Source organism: Solanum stenotomum, chromosome 8 (assembly GCF_019186545.1).
Source record: "Solanum stenotomum isolate F172 chromosome 8, ASM1918654v1, whole genome shotgun sequence".
Lineage (NCBI taxonomy): Eukaryota > Viridiplantae > Streptophyta > Magnoliopsida > Solanales > Solanaceae > Solanum > Solanum stenotomum.
Window position 1 is genome coordinate 7,691,974 of NC_064289.1, and position 12,354 is coordinate 7,704,327.

At 34.2% G+C, this 12,354-nt stretch overlaps 1 pseudogene; it reads left to right on the forward strand.

The window, feature by feature from the left end:
* Positions 1–5,311: 5,311 nt before the first annotated feature.
* Positions 5,312–10,836, forward strand: LOC125873423 (uncharacterized; annotated as a pseudogene).
* The last annotated feature ends 1,518 nt before the right edge of the window (positions 10,837–12,354 follow it).

The following is a 12,354-nucleotide window of genomic DNA, read 5'->3' on the forward strand; positions in this document are numbered from 1 at the left end:
ACCTCCAACTTTCATACTACACAAACAAACACTTGAACTATCCAACCTTTTAATAAATAAACACGCGATTTTTGGGGCCAAAGAGCGTGAAATGCAAATGCTTCCACGTGTATTAGTGAGCCACTCAATGACTGCCAACTAATTAAATACTTTACACGTCCATTTTAGAACTAAAAAAAAAAAAATTAATTAAGGGTAGAGTTGTCATTTCAGCATTTTTTTACTGTTGTGGGGCTCGAAAATTACTCCTAACTAACGCAAAATACGTGCACATCACGCGTTTTGCAGGTAAGACACGCGTGTTTATTTATTAAAAGGTTGGATAGTTAAAGTGTCTGTTTGTGTACTATGAAAGTTGGAGGTCAAAGTTAAAATTTGAAGCCAAGTTTAAGGTCCAATATATGTATTATGCCAAATTATAAATAGTAATGTGTCCACGTGGACAAATATATACCTTTAAAATACACTATTAAATAGTTCAGGGGGTAAAAAATACGGTATTTAATAGTCTAGGGAGATAATAGGTCCTCATGAAAGTTTAGTATCGCAACACCAAATTCGACCAAAGTTGGGATATTTTTCAGACCGTTATCCCTTTCCTAAATATATCACAACTTCCAAATTTACTTACAACTTCAAAATTTACTCTATAATAGGACAAATCAAATCTATAACTAAGCTATTGGATTACTTTTTCGAACCCATGGTAGCCCTACTTCTTTCTGTATGTGTAACTACGAATTATTTTTTCGAACCCATGGTAGCCCCACTTCTTTCCGTATGTGTTCTTTGCCACGTAGAAGTCAACCCCTCTCTCTTTCCCATATCCCACGATTAGCATGACATGCAACTTTGGTAGAGTCTCTCCTGCCTCGATCTCTTTCTCTGTATGACTCATGTATACTTTTTGATAAAATACGCAAGATACAACATGAGAAAGTGATAAAATACACAAGATACACTACTTTTAGCGAATCCGACACACATCTGTTGACATTTTTAAGAATCCGAGCAATATAGAAGCAAACAATCCTATAAAAATATCTAGAATATTTTTCAAACAAAAGATACATGAGATAAATGTAGACACTGTTATCTCATGTATTCAGGTTAATCAAATAAATACAGAAACAGAAAATAAGATGAAATAGACAGAAACTTAAATTCAAGTCCACCAAAATCACTGTGTTTTCTTAAGAAATTTAATCCCCTCATTGTACCCAAAGTTACAGATTAATTTCTCCCAAGCTAAAACGGATTAACATGTTAATGAAGTAGCGATACCTCAAACTTCAATAACTTCAGCGAACGCAAGATTAGTAACGAGAGCACACACTGACTCAGTCGATCGACAATTTGTTTATGTAAGAAAATGTATGCAGAGAAGAAAATTTTTTCAGTGTTTGAAAAAACGAAAAAGGACCTCCTTTTATAGCCATTTTCAGCAAGGAATGTGTGTGTTCATATAATTTTGTTCAGACCCATTTTTTCCAGAATGTTGTGTCATTTTGGGAAAGTAACGATTTTTTTGAAGGAACAAGTCCCTTCAGAAAAAGTAACGACTTTTCGAAAATTTTACCGTTACACTCGAATTCAAATAATTCCGTTCCGTAATTAATTAACATTCGGAATTAATTTATAAGAGAATTGATTTGATTAACAAGATTGATTAAATAAATTTTGTCCAAAAAATTATCAATCAATCACTTGCCAAATCCGAGGCCGAGCGAGCGATGACGACGGTGCGAGGGGCACCTTCTTCTTAGCCCTTTAAGAACTAAAAGAAGTGTTTCCTAATATAAGGACAACAATTTTCCTTTCTTCTAACCAATATACCAATATGGGAGAAATGACTTTTCATTTTCCCTCCAAAATTGGTTCCCCCACTTTTCCCTTTTCCCTTCTTATTTCCCATTCATACTTTGCTAAAACCCAACACTCCCCCACATGAATGGGGAATGACTATTGTTTAAAACATATGCATGAAAAACGTGTGTGTCTTGTAAGTGAGGGTTAATCGCATCTGGATAAGTAGGTTTCCCTTTAAACTTTCCATAGTGAACATATATCAGATATATTCGGTCAATCGGTAGATTTGATATCTTTGAACCGTCCAGCTTTGGTATATACCTAAACAACATAGGTCATGCAATCAACCCTTGAACTGTTTTTGGTTCTCATTGTTTTGTTCGTTTCAGCCATGAACACATCTCGGTTAATAAGTGTTTAGAGAACTGGCCTTACTGGATTCTCCTTGAAGCGGCTTACACTTCACACTTACAAAGATGATTTCTAAATGTGTTATCCCGTAGATACACCATTTGATATACCTTGTATCAAACTTAGAAACCATTAAAAAATCCTTATGACTTTATCTTGGTTATTGAACATTGTCTCATCATGAGAATAGACATAAAATAATTTTTTGACAATGTTGAACCGTCATCTATGACTTTGTTTTATCTCCTTGAACCTAGATCTTGGGATCTCCAGTCTTCTAGGTAGAATTACCGTCACGATGACTTGTTCTCGGCCATAGTCTCATTCCCTTCGATGATCTCTCAACCCCATCTCTAGTTAGGCCTTTTGTAAGCGGATCCGACACATTATCCTTTGATTTTACATAGTCAATTGTAATAATTTCACTAGAGAGTAGTTGTCAAACAGTGTTATGTCTTCGTCGTATGTGACGAGACTTTCCGTTATACTTCTTATTGCAGTTTGACTATCACAGTGTATGCATATAGGGGCCATTGGTTTGGGCCAAAACGGAATATCTTCTAAGAAATTCCAGAGTCATTCAGGTTCTTCACCTGCCTTGTCCGAGCAACGACGACGGCGTAAGGGGGCACCTTCTTCTTAGCCCTTTAAGAACTAAAGGAAGTGTTTCCTAATATAAGGACAACAATTTTCCTTTCTTCTACCAATATGAGAGAAATGACTTTTCATTTGCAATTTTGCAATGACTTTTCATTTTCCCTCCAAAATTGGTTCCCCACTTTTCCTTTTTTCCTTCTTATTTCCCATTCACACTTTGCTAAAACCCAACAGACACTACATCCAGCACTGAACACAAAACTGAAATCTTTTTAGTCATGGCTCATGACAACATTGAGAATGTTAAAGATAATAATTTTCCCCCACAGAAAAGGAATTGACACTAACAAAATACTGCATAACGACAGAAATTAAACTATCAATAGCATAGTAATAAAGAACAAGCGAAAAATTAGAGAGAATGTTGAAGGAAGTAGCAAAATAGAACACCCATATGAAAATAAAGAACAAATATAGACAAGACTAGAAATTGTCAAGCACCGTTGGACTTTCAGGTAGATAAACTGTCCTCTCTGTTTCAAGCAAAGATCTAAGTAATAGTTGATAAACCGTCCACAAGTTTTTGGCCAAAAACATTTTTAAACTATACCCCAAACTTAAACTACATCTTTAAAGTATCATTCTTAGCCGAAAACATTCTTCAAATATTTAAAAATGAACATTTTTCATCTTTCTATTAGATATCGTCAAAAACTAAGAGATTTATAAAATAATACTTAAAATTTATTAGGCATTAAAACTAAAAAATTATATTATCTTACATACAAGATTACGTAGTAACAAACATTAATAATGTAAAGGAAAATGAAAATTATTACACCTTATCATTTATCCTTAATAACATTAGCATAAATTAATGACGGTAAAAATACATACCAGGATCTGTAACATAAGCAATGGTGTCAGTGAGCCACTCAATAGGAGCAACGTGCACAAATATTTAATTGTGAAGAAGAAGAGGTACAAAATTTTCGTTGTTTTAAAATGAGAGGAAACCCCTCTATTTGTAGACAATAAAGGGTAATGTAAACAAATGTTTATTGCGCCTTATCAGAAAGGTTACCACTATTTGGAAAAAGTTGCAACCCTTCGGAAAGGCCACAACCTTTCATAAAAGTAGCAATTCTTCATTAAAGTCGCAACTTTTCATAAAAGACACAATTTTTCATAAAAGTCTCAACTCTTCATTAAAGTCGCAACTTTTCATAAAAGTCGCAACTTTTCATCAAAGGGGAAGACTAGTTTTGAAAATAAATAAATTAAAAGGGAATTCTGGTTTGTGGTGGCGCCACGTAGGCAGACCTAATGTTTTCTTTTATATATATACTAGTCTTCCCCTTTCATGAAATTATTCTCCTTTAGTACCCGATATTTAATGAAATAGATCCTCTCAGGATGAAACAATTTTATTCACAATGTATTGATATAAACACAATGCTGTCAATGAGTTATTCAACAGTAGCAAAGTACATAAATATTTGATTATGCACAAGAATAAGAAGAAATTCAGAATTTCCGTTGTTTTAAAATGAGAGGAAACCCAATCTATTTATAGACAACAAAGTGTAGTGTGAACAAATATTTATTGTGTCTTATCAGAAAGGTCACAACTCTTTGGAAATGTCAGACTCTTTGAAAATGTCACAACTCTTCGGAAAGATCACAAACTTTCATAAATGTTACAACCTTTCATAAAAGTCACAATTTTTCATTAAAGTCACAATTTTTCATAAAAGTCACAACTTTTAATAAAAGACACAACTTTTCATGAAAAGGGAAAGCTAGTTTTAGAAATAAATAAATTAAAAGAAATCCTTGTTTGTGGTGGCGCCACATACGCGGGCCTAAGGTTCTCTTTTATATATATATAGTGAGCAAATTACAATTATCAATTTACCGTATCATAAAGTATCAAAATCTCAAAAATATTAAATTAATTTAATATAATAATATAATATTTTTAGAAACGGAAAACTAAAATTATAAAATAGAAATTTTCAATAGCTACCAATACCATACTCATGCCCACCACCCTCCCGCGTTTTACTCATCGCGGAGCCATGAAATCTGTACGTTCGCAGCCACCACTGCCCCCATTATTGCGCCCGCGACGATCGGCCGTACCGGATTTTCAGGGGTTAGATTTCCCAGCCGAATCGGATTCCCCGCCGGTTAGCAGCGACGACGAAAGTGATTATTGTGTATCTAATGAATCTAACAATTGCACCGACGACGAAGGTGAGGGTTATGATTCAGATCCAGAACACAATAACCAGGTCGATGAATTAGCTTACTCTGTTCCTCTTTGTTCTGAAGTAATTACACTTTGTTTAGATAGTTGTTACGTATTGGTTCATAATGTATTGTTTTGATGAATAGATTATATCATTAAGTAAGAATTGAAACAAACATTGTATTTAAAATAATGAAACAATACTATACAATAGGTAAAAACCATCCAAACAAGTTTTAGATGCATCACCTAGTTCTCAATAATCTGTATATACATATGCCTTTACCTTGGCCGTACGGGATATTCAGGGTGTAGATTTCCCAGCCGTACTGGATTCCCTGCCGGTGAAAGAAGAAAGTGATAGCAGCAAGGACGGAAGTGAGGATTATGTATCACATGAAGATGACAATAGCACCAACGACGAAGATAAGGATGATGTTAGTAATCAGAGGATAGTCCAGAATACGGACTATGATTTAGAACTAGAACACGATAAACCTATGTGGGAGAGCTACTTCAGACAGGTCTACGAGAGCAAGGTAGCTGACTCTATTATTTTTCCAGAAATACTTAGATGCATCGTCTAGTTCTCATGAATCTGCTATATACATATGCCTTTACCTTTGGTTTGTTGTGCTTTGGCTGCTTCTGCAAGTCTATTTTTATTCAAGTCAACTCGGTGCATTTTAGTTACTTGCCTTTTAGTTAATAGTTCGAGTTCACTACTTCTAATCACATGGTTGATGGCATTGTATAGTCAACAAGTAACCATTAGTTTGTATGACAAATGAAGAACATTCTAAGTCACTTGCCTGAAATAACTTGCTAAATAACAAGTTTTATGCAATTTAGTGATGCTTGTCTCATTGTATATTGATTGGGTTTTGATATTAAAGATTATCCTGGGCCTCCTCCGCTGCCTAACTTCTATCCCCTTCCAAGCTACTTGCATATCCGTAAAAAGTATAGGATGTTGAAGGGTTACGCTGAAAGTGCACTTAAGAGATACCATGATGATACGGTACGCTCTAGTCACTCTTGCTATCTTTCCTATCCATAAAAAAAGCTTGCTCTAATCACACTTTTCATTGTCTTCCCTTTTCCTTTTTTTTTTTTTTTTTTGTTCAGAAAGCTAAGAAAGTTCACTTGTACTCATTCTAGGGCACCAACCATGTAATTGAGGGAATTCTGAATGTGAAGAGAGGTGGCTCTCGTGACTACATTTACTATCTTATCTTTTTAGCCAAGACGGATGATGAAGAAAGATACTATTTTCAAGCTATGGTGATCCCAGATGAAGAGGATAATTTGGACTTCCTGGTCGTCAGGAAAAAGGTATATTTAGCTACTAGATATTTTAAGATGTTGCTTCTGTGATGATTTGACATGCTTAAATTTCTAAGGTTGTCTTCAAGTATCATAACTGTGTATGTATTATAGATGACCAGTTATAAACATATTTACATGACGTAGGAACCAATTAGCAGCAATGGAAGGAATAAGTTTTTCTAAAAAGTCTACTACATTCTCTATCAAACTTTATGTGGCAGCATTTGACTTGTGACACCGTTCAAGATAATAATGTGTAATTATATTGTATAAAAAATCTCATTATAGAGGTTGAAAAGTATTCCAGTTAAAGTAAAACCGCATCAAAGTCCAATTTTGATTGATTTATTGATGTTAGCTTTCTACTCTATGTTGTTTGAAATGCTTTAGATAATGAAGTTTTGGTGCTGAATTTTTCAAATATATGCAAACTTATTCCTTTTTTTACTAGGTAGAGATCCACCAGTTGCTTTTTGTTGTTTGTATATAAATTGCTCTGTTTTCTGTTTTCAAATAATCCATACGATGTAGTTTGTTGATTTTAGTGAAACAGATGAATGTTTTCATAGAGTTATTCCCGACACTAATCTACAGTGCGTGGAACTCATATTTTACGATGTGCAATTTTCTCACCTATAACAATGAATTCTCGGTGTTGCTTTGTGTCTTTGATTATGCAGTTTTTCTTGATTGAATTAAAGATACGTGTCATTCTTCCCTTGGTTTAATTTTGTTCTGAGAAACTGCTATGTTATTTTAAGGGAAAGAGATTGGTACTAAGAAAGGAACATGATGATCATGTATTCTGTTAATGTGCTACGAGTGTTGTGGCTCTCCTGTTATAGCTTTAGCTTAATTGCTCATAGAATGGCTAATTTTCAGCGTTTGCAGTTTACTCACCAACTCTTATTACTTTTGTTATTGTACAGGTGGAGAGATATTGGCGCAAATGCTATTGGATGTAAATCTCACTATGTTATTTGACTTCCTTGTTCATATTTTTGTTGGGCATGTTAAAATAGTAATGGAGTGTATCTGATGTGAAAAATATGGAAACAATGAGATTTGACCTTAAATTTAAGGAAACAATGTGTTTCTCTCTTTTGCATCAATACTCTATTCAAATGGATGTGTTTCATTTACTCAAGTACTGACACCTTTTTCTTTGTAATAAGAGTACAACTTATAGAAATCCTACCAATATAGGAGCTAATTAGTTATATAAATGCTAGTCGGTAATATTACATATTTTATCAAATTTTAGCGCATCCAGATATATCCACATGTATTTTGGGATATATGAAATCAAAAATATGTGTAATTTTCTCTAGATACATTATATCTAAATGAATTTGCATGTCTATTAGGAATGATGCAAAAGAGAGAAACACATATCTTATCAGATTTTAGCGCGTCCAAATATCACATACAAGTATCTCGAGATATATGGAGTCAAAAATAGGTGTAATTTGCTCTAGATACATTACATTTGAATGAATTTGCACGTATCCGAATACATCAACAAATTTCGCTCGCCTCTCTCTCATCTCGCTCGCCACTCTCCTATGGACAAATCTCGCCAAAACATGTATCTAGGTGTATGTGACTTGAAATCTGGTATGAAATTATTGTCATATCATATTTCAAGAGCTAATATTAAACATTAATTAGTAGGTATAGTGTAGTAAAATACGACAAGCATTACTAAATTGAAATTTGGTATGAAATTATTCTCCATATCATTTATATGTCAAAAGTGACAAATAAAAATGAAAATTTATTTTAGAATAAATAACATTCTCCATATCATTTATAAGTGAAAAGTGTCAAATAAAATTGAAAATTTATTTCAAAATAAATGAGAAGTAAAATTGGACGGAGAGTGTATGTTGTAAGTTGTAACTCTCCTTTTTGCACATCAGCGGCTGAGAGAGAAGTCATGGAACGTGTACATTTGCACCCACCGGCACCGCCACTGCCCCCATTGCTGCACCCAATGCGACGGGCCGTACCGGATTATCAGGGGCTAGATTTCCCAGTCGAATCGGATTGCTCGCCGGTTAGCAGCGACGACGAAAGTGAGTATTATGTATCTAATAATGAGTATGACAATTGCACCGACGACGAAGGTGAGGGTTATGATTCAGAACTAGAATCCGATATTAGCGAGGTAGATGACTCTATTTCCTTTTCTGAAATACGTAGATGCATCACCTAGTTATCATTAATCTGTATATACGCATACCTGGGTGTGCCGGATTTTCAGAGGGTAGACTTCCCAGACGTACTGGATGCCCCGCTGGTGAACGAAGAAATCGAAAGCATCGAGGACAAAATTGAGGAATGTGTATCTAATGAAGATGACAATAGCACCGACGACGAAGGTGAAAGTTCTGAGGGTGAGCGGGTTATATCCAGAGGATCTGACTATGATTCAGAAGTGGAATGCAATGTACCTTTTTGGGTGACCTACTTCCAACAGGTTGATGAGAGCGAGGTAGCTTACTCTATTCTTTTTTCCCTGAAATACTTAGATGCATCATCTAGTTGCCTTTACCTTTGGTTTTGTTGTGCTTTAGCTGCTACATGACAATTTTTATACAAGTTAACTAGTTGCATCTTAGTTACTTACCTTTTAGTTAATAGTTCAAGTTCACTACTACTAATCACCTGGTTTATGTCAATGCACAATCAACAAGAAAGTATCAGTTTGTACCGCAAATAAAAAACATTCTAAGGCACTCACCTGAAATAACTAGCTATAAGAACAAGTTTTATGCAATTTAATTAGTGATGTTTATCTCATTGTATTTGATAGCGTATTGATGTTAAAAAACAATACAAAAAATATCCTGGGCGACGCCTGCTGCCCTCCTATCCCCTACGCCACTACTTACGTGATCGTAAAAAAAGAAGGATGTTGAGAGGTTATGCTGAAGGAGCACTTAAGAAATATAATGATGATAAGGTATGATCTAGAAACTCATGCTGTCTTTCTTATCCACTATTTTTTTGTGCTCTAATCACACTTTTCATTTCCTTCCCTTTTCCTTTGCTTGTATTGTTCAGAAAGCTAAGAAAGTTTGCTTGTACTCGTTGTAGGGCACAGACTATGTGTTTGAGAGAGTTCAGAAGGTGAAGGGATATGGCTGTTGTGACCACATGTACTTTCTTATCTTTTTAGCCAAGATGGGTAATGGATATAGGCAGTTTTTTCAAGCTATGGTGGTCAAAGATCAAAAGGATAATGTGGACTTCCCGGTCGTCATGTCAAGGGTAGATGATTAACTTCTAGACATTTTAAGATGTTGCTTCTGATGTTATAACATGTTTAAATTTCTGACAGTAGTCTTCAAGTATCATTACTGCTTATTTGTTATAGTAGAACCAATAGTTTTATGTCTAATTCACATCTATAAGATTAAGACCGTTATAAATATATTAGCATACTTTAGGAATCAATTAACAAGTAGCAACAATGGAAGGCTTAATTTTTTCTAGGAAGTGTACTACGTTCTCTATCTAACTTTATGTGACAGCATTTGACATGTCACATTGTTCAAGATAATAATTTGTTTTTATATTGTATAAGTAGTATCAAAGAAAATCTCATTGTAGAGGTGGAAAAGCATTCTAAGTTAAGAATAAAACTCATCAAAGACCAATTTTGATTGATTTATTGAGGTTAGCTTTCTACTGGATGATGTTTGAAATGTTTCTGATAATGAAGTTTTGGTGCTGAGTTTTTCAAGTATATTCGAAGTTATTCCTTTTCCATCAGTTGCTTTTTGTTTGTATATAGATTGCACTGTTTTCTGTTTTGAAATAATCTGCACTATGTAGTTTGTTGATTTTAGTGAAATAGGTAAATGTTTTCATGGAGTTGTTCCAGACCCAAACCAACAGGTCTGCAGTTGCTTTTTGTTTGTATATATATTGCACTGTTTAATTTTCTGTTTACAAATAATCTGTATTATGTAGTTTTGTTGATTTTAGTGAAATAGGTGAATATTTTCGTAGAGTCATTTCCGACACTAATCAACAGTGTGTCGAACTAACATTTTACAATGCACAATTTTCTCACTTATAACAATGAATTCTCAGTGTTTTGCTATGTGTTTTGAGTAAGCAGTTCATTTTCTGGTTTATTTGAGAGACATGCCATTCTTCCCTTGGGTTAAATTTGTTCTGAGAAACTGCCAAATTGTTTTATAAGAGATTAAGGTTAATGAATCATCAAAGTGTTATGTTTTAATGTGCTAGGAGTTGTGGTTACTGCTGTGAGCTTAATTGCTTAAAGAATTGCTAATTTTCAACATTTGCAGTTTACTCACCAGCTCTCATCTCTTTTGTTATAATTATACAGGTGAAGAATTCTTGGGACTTCTGGTGACTTGAAGTCTGCATTTAAATCTCCTTTCTTAGTACTTAGCTTAACCTTGAGTATTACGTTAAATGCTATTGTGAGGATGTTTATCTGGATTACAAGTTTTGTAATGTCATGTTAATAGAACTGTTCATATTTGTTTGACATATTAATTCTTCTATATATTTTTATTCAGCCAATTGAGAATTGTGTGTGTTTGGAACAAATTTTAAACATATGGAAAATAAATAAACCACACAAATAAAATTTGAAGAAACATGAATATATTGATAAATATGCGGGTACAATTATGTTCCTCCCTTGATTAAACTCGCCTAAGATTTATCCATGATTCGAGGGCCGTTAGTGCCGTATTTCTCGAACTAGAATTATTTAGATTTGACCTCTATAAGAACATTCCATTAGCTTATGAAATATTCGAGATCTTGATCTTTAAAAATACCCAAGACTTTATGGGATATTTTGAGATGCATTTAAAGGGAATTTGTACCCTTTATATAGGCGTGAACTAAGGTTTAGGGGTGAGTAGCCTCCAAGAATCCTAATTTGAGTTAAACACAATTTGTAGAGTCCCAACTCGAATTGAACACATCTTTTAGAGTCCTACAAAATTTCAATGTCTACAAATGCCCCCTGCTTCAAGGCTTGTCGGAGTATAGACTTGATGGAACTCAAAAATGAGGCTTGAAGTACTCATTCTTCCACCTTTGCAGCTTCAGATTTTCAGATTTGATTTAAGAGAGAAGAGATGAAGGGCAAATTTGGTTCCATTGGGAGTGCCAATTGTTTGCAACAAATTTTAAAGTGACAGAAAATAAATTACAATCACAAATAAAATATGAAGAAACATAACTTTATTGATAAAGATAAATTGCGGGTACAATTATGTTCCTCCCTTGATTCTACTCTCCTAAGATTTATCCATGATTTCAGTGTCGTTAGTAGCGTATTTCTCAAACTATGATGATTTAGGTTTGATCTCTATATGAATATTCCATTAATTTGCAAAATATTCGAGATCTTGATCTTTAAAATACCCAAGAGTTTATGAGATATTTTGAGATGCCTTTTAAGAGAATTTAGTACCATTTATATAGGCATAAACTAGGGTTTAGGGTTGAGTAGCCTATAAGAATTCTAATTGAAACTGAACACACCTTCTAGAGTCCCAAATCGAATTGAACGTAGAGTCCTACAAAATTTCATTGTCTACAAATGCGCTCTGCTACAAGGTTTATCGGAGTGTAGATTCGATGAAACTCAAAGACGAGGCTTGAAGTACTCATTCTTCCACCTTTGCAGCTTCAGATTATCAAATTTGATTTATGAGAGAAGAGATGAAGGGCGGATTTGGTCCCACTGGGCGTGCCAATTTGTTTGCAACAAATTTTAAACATATGAAAAATAAATCAACCACACAAATAAAATCTAAATAAACATAACTTTATTGATAATTATACGGGTACAATTCCGTCCCTCCCTTGATTCTACTCTCCTAAGATTTATCCATGATTCGAGAGCCAGGATGATTTAGATTTGACTTCTATATGAATATTTTTTTTTCTGG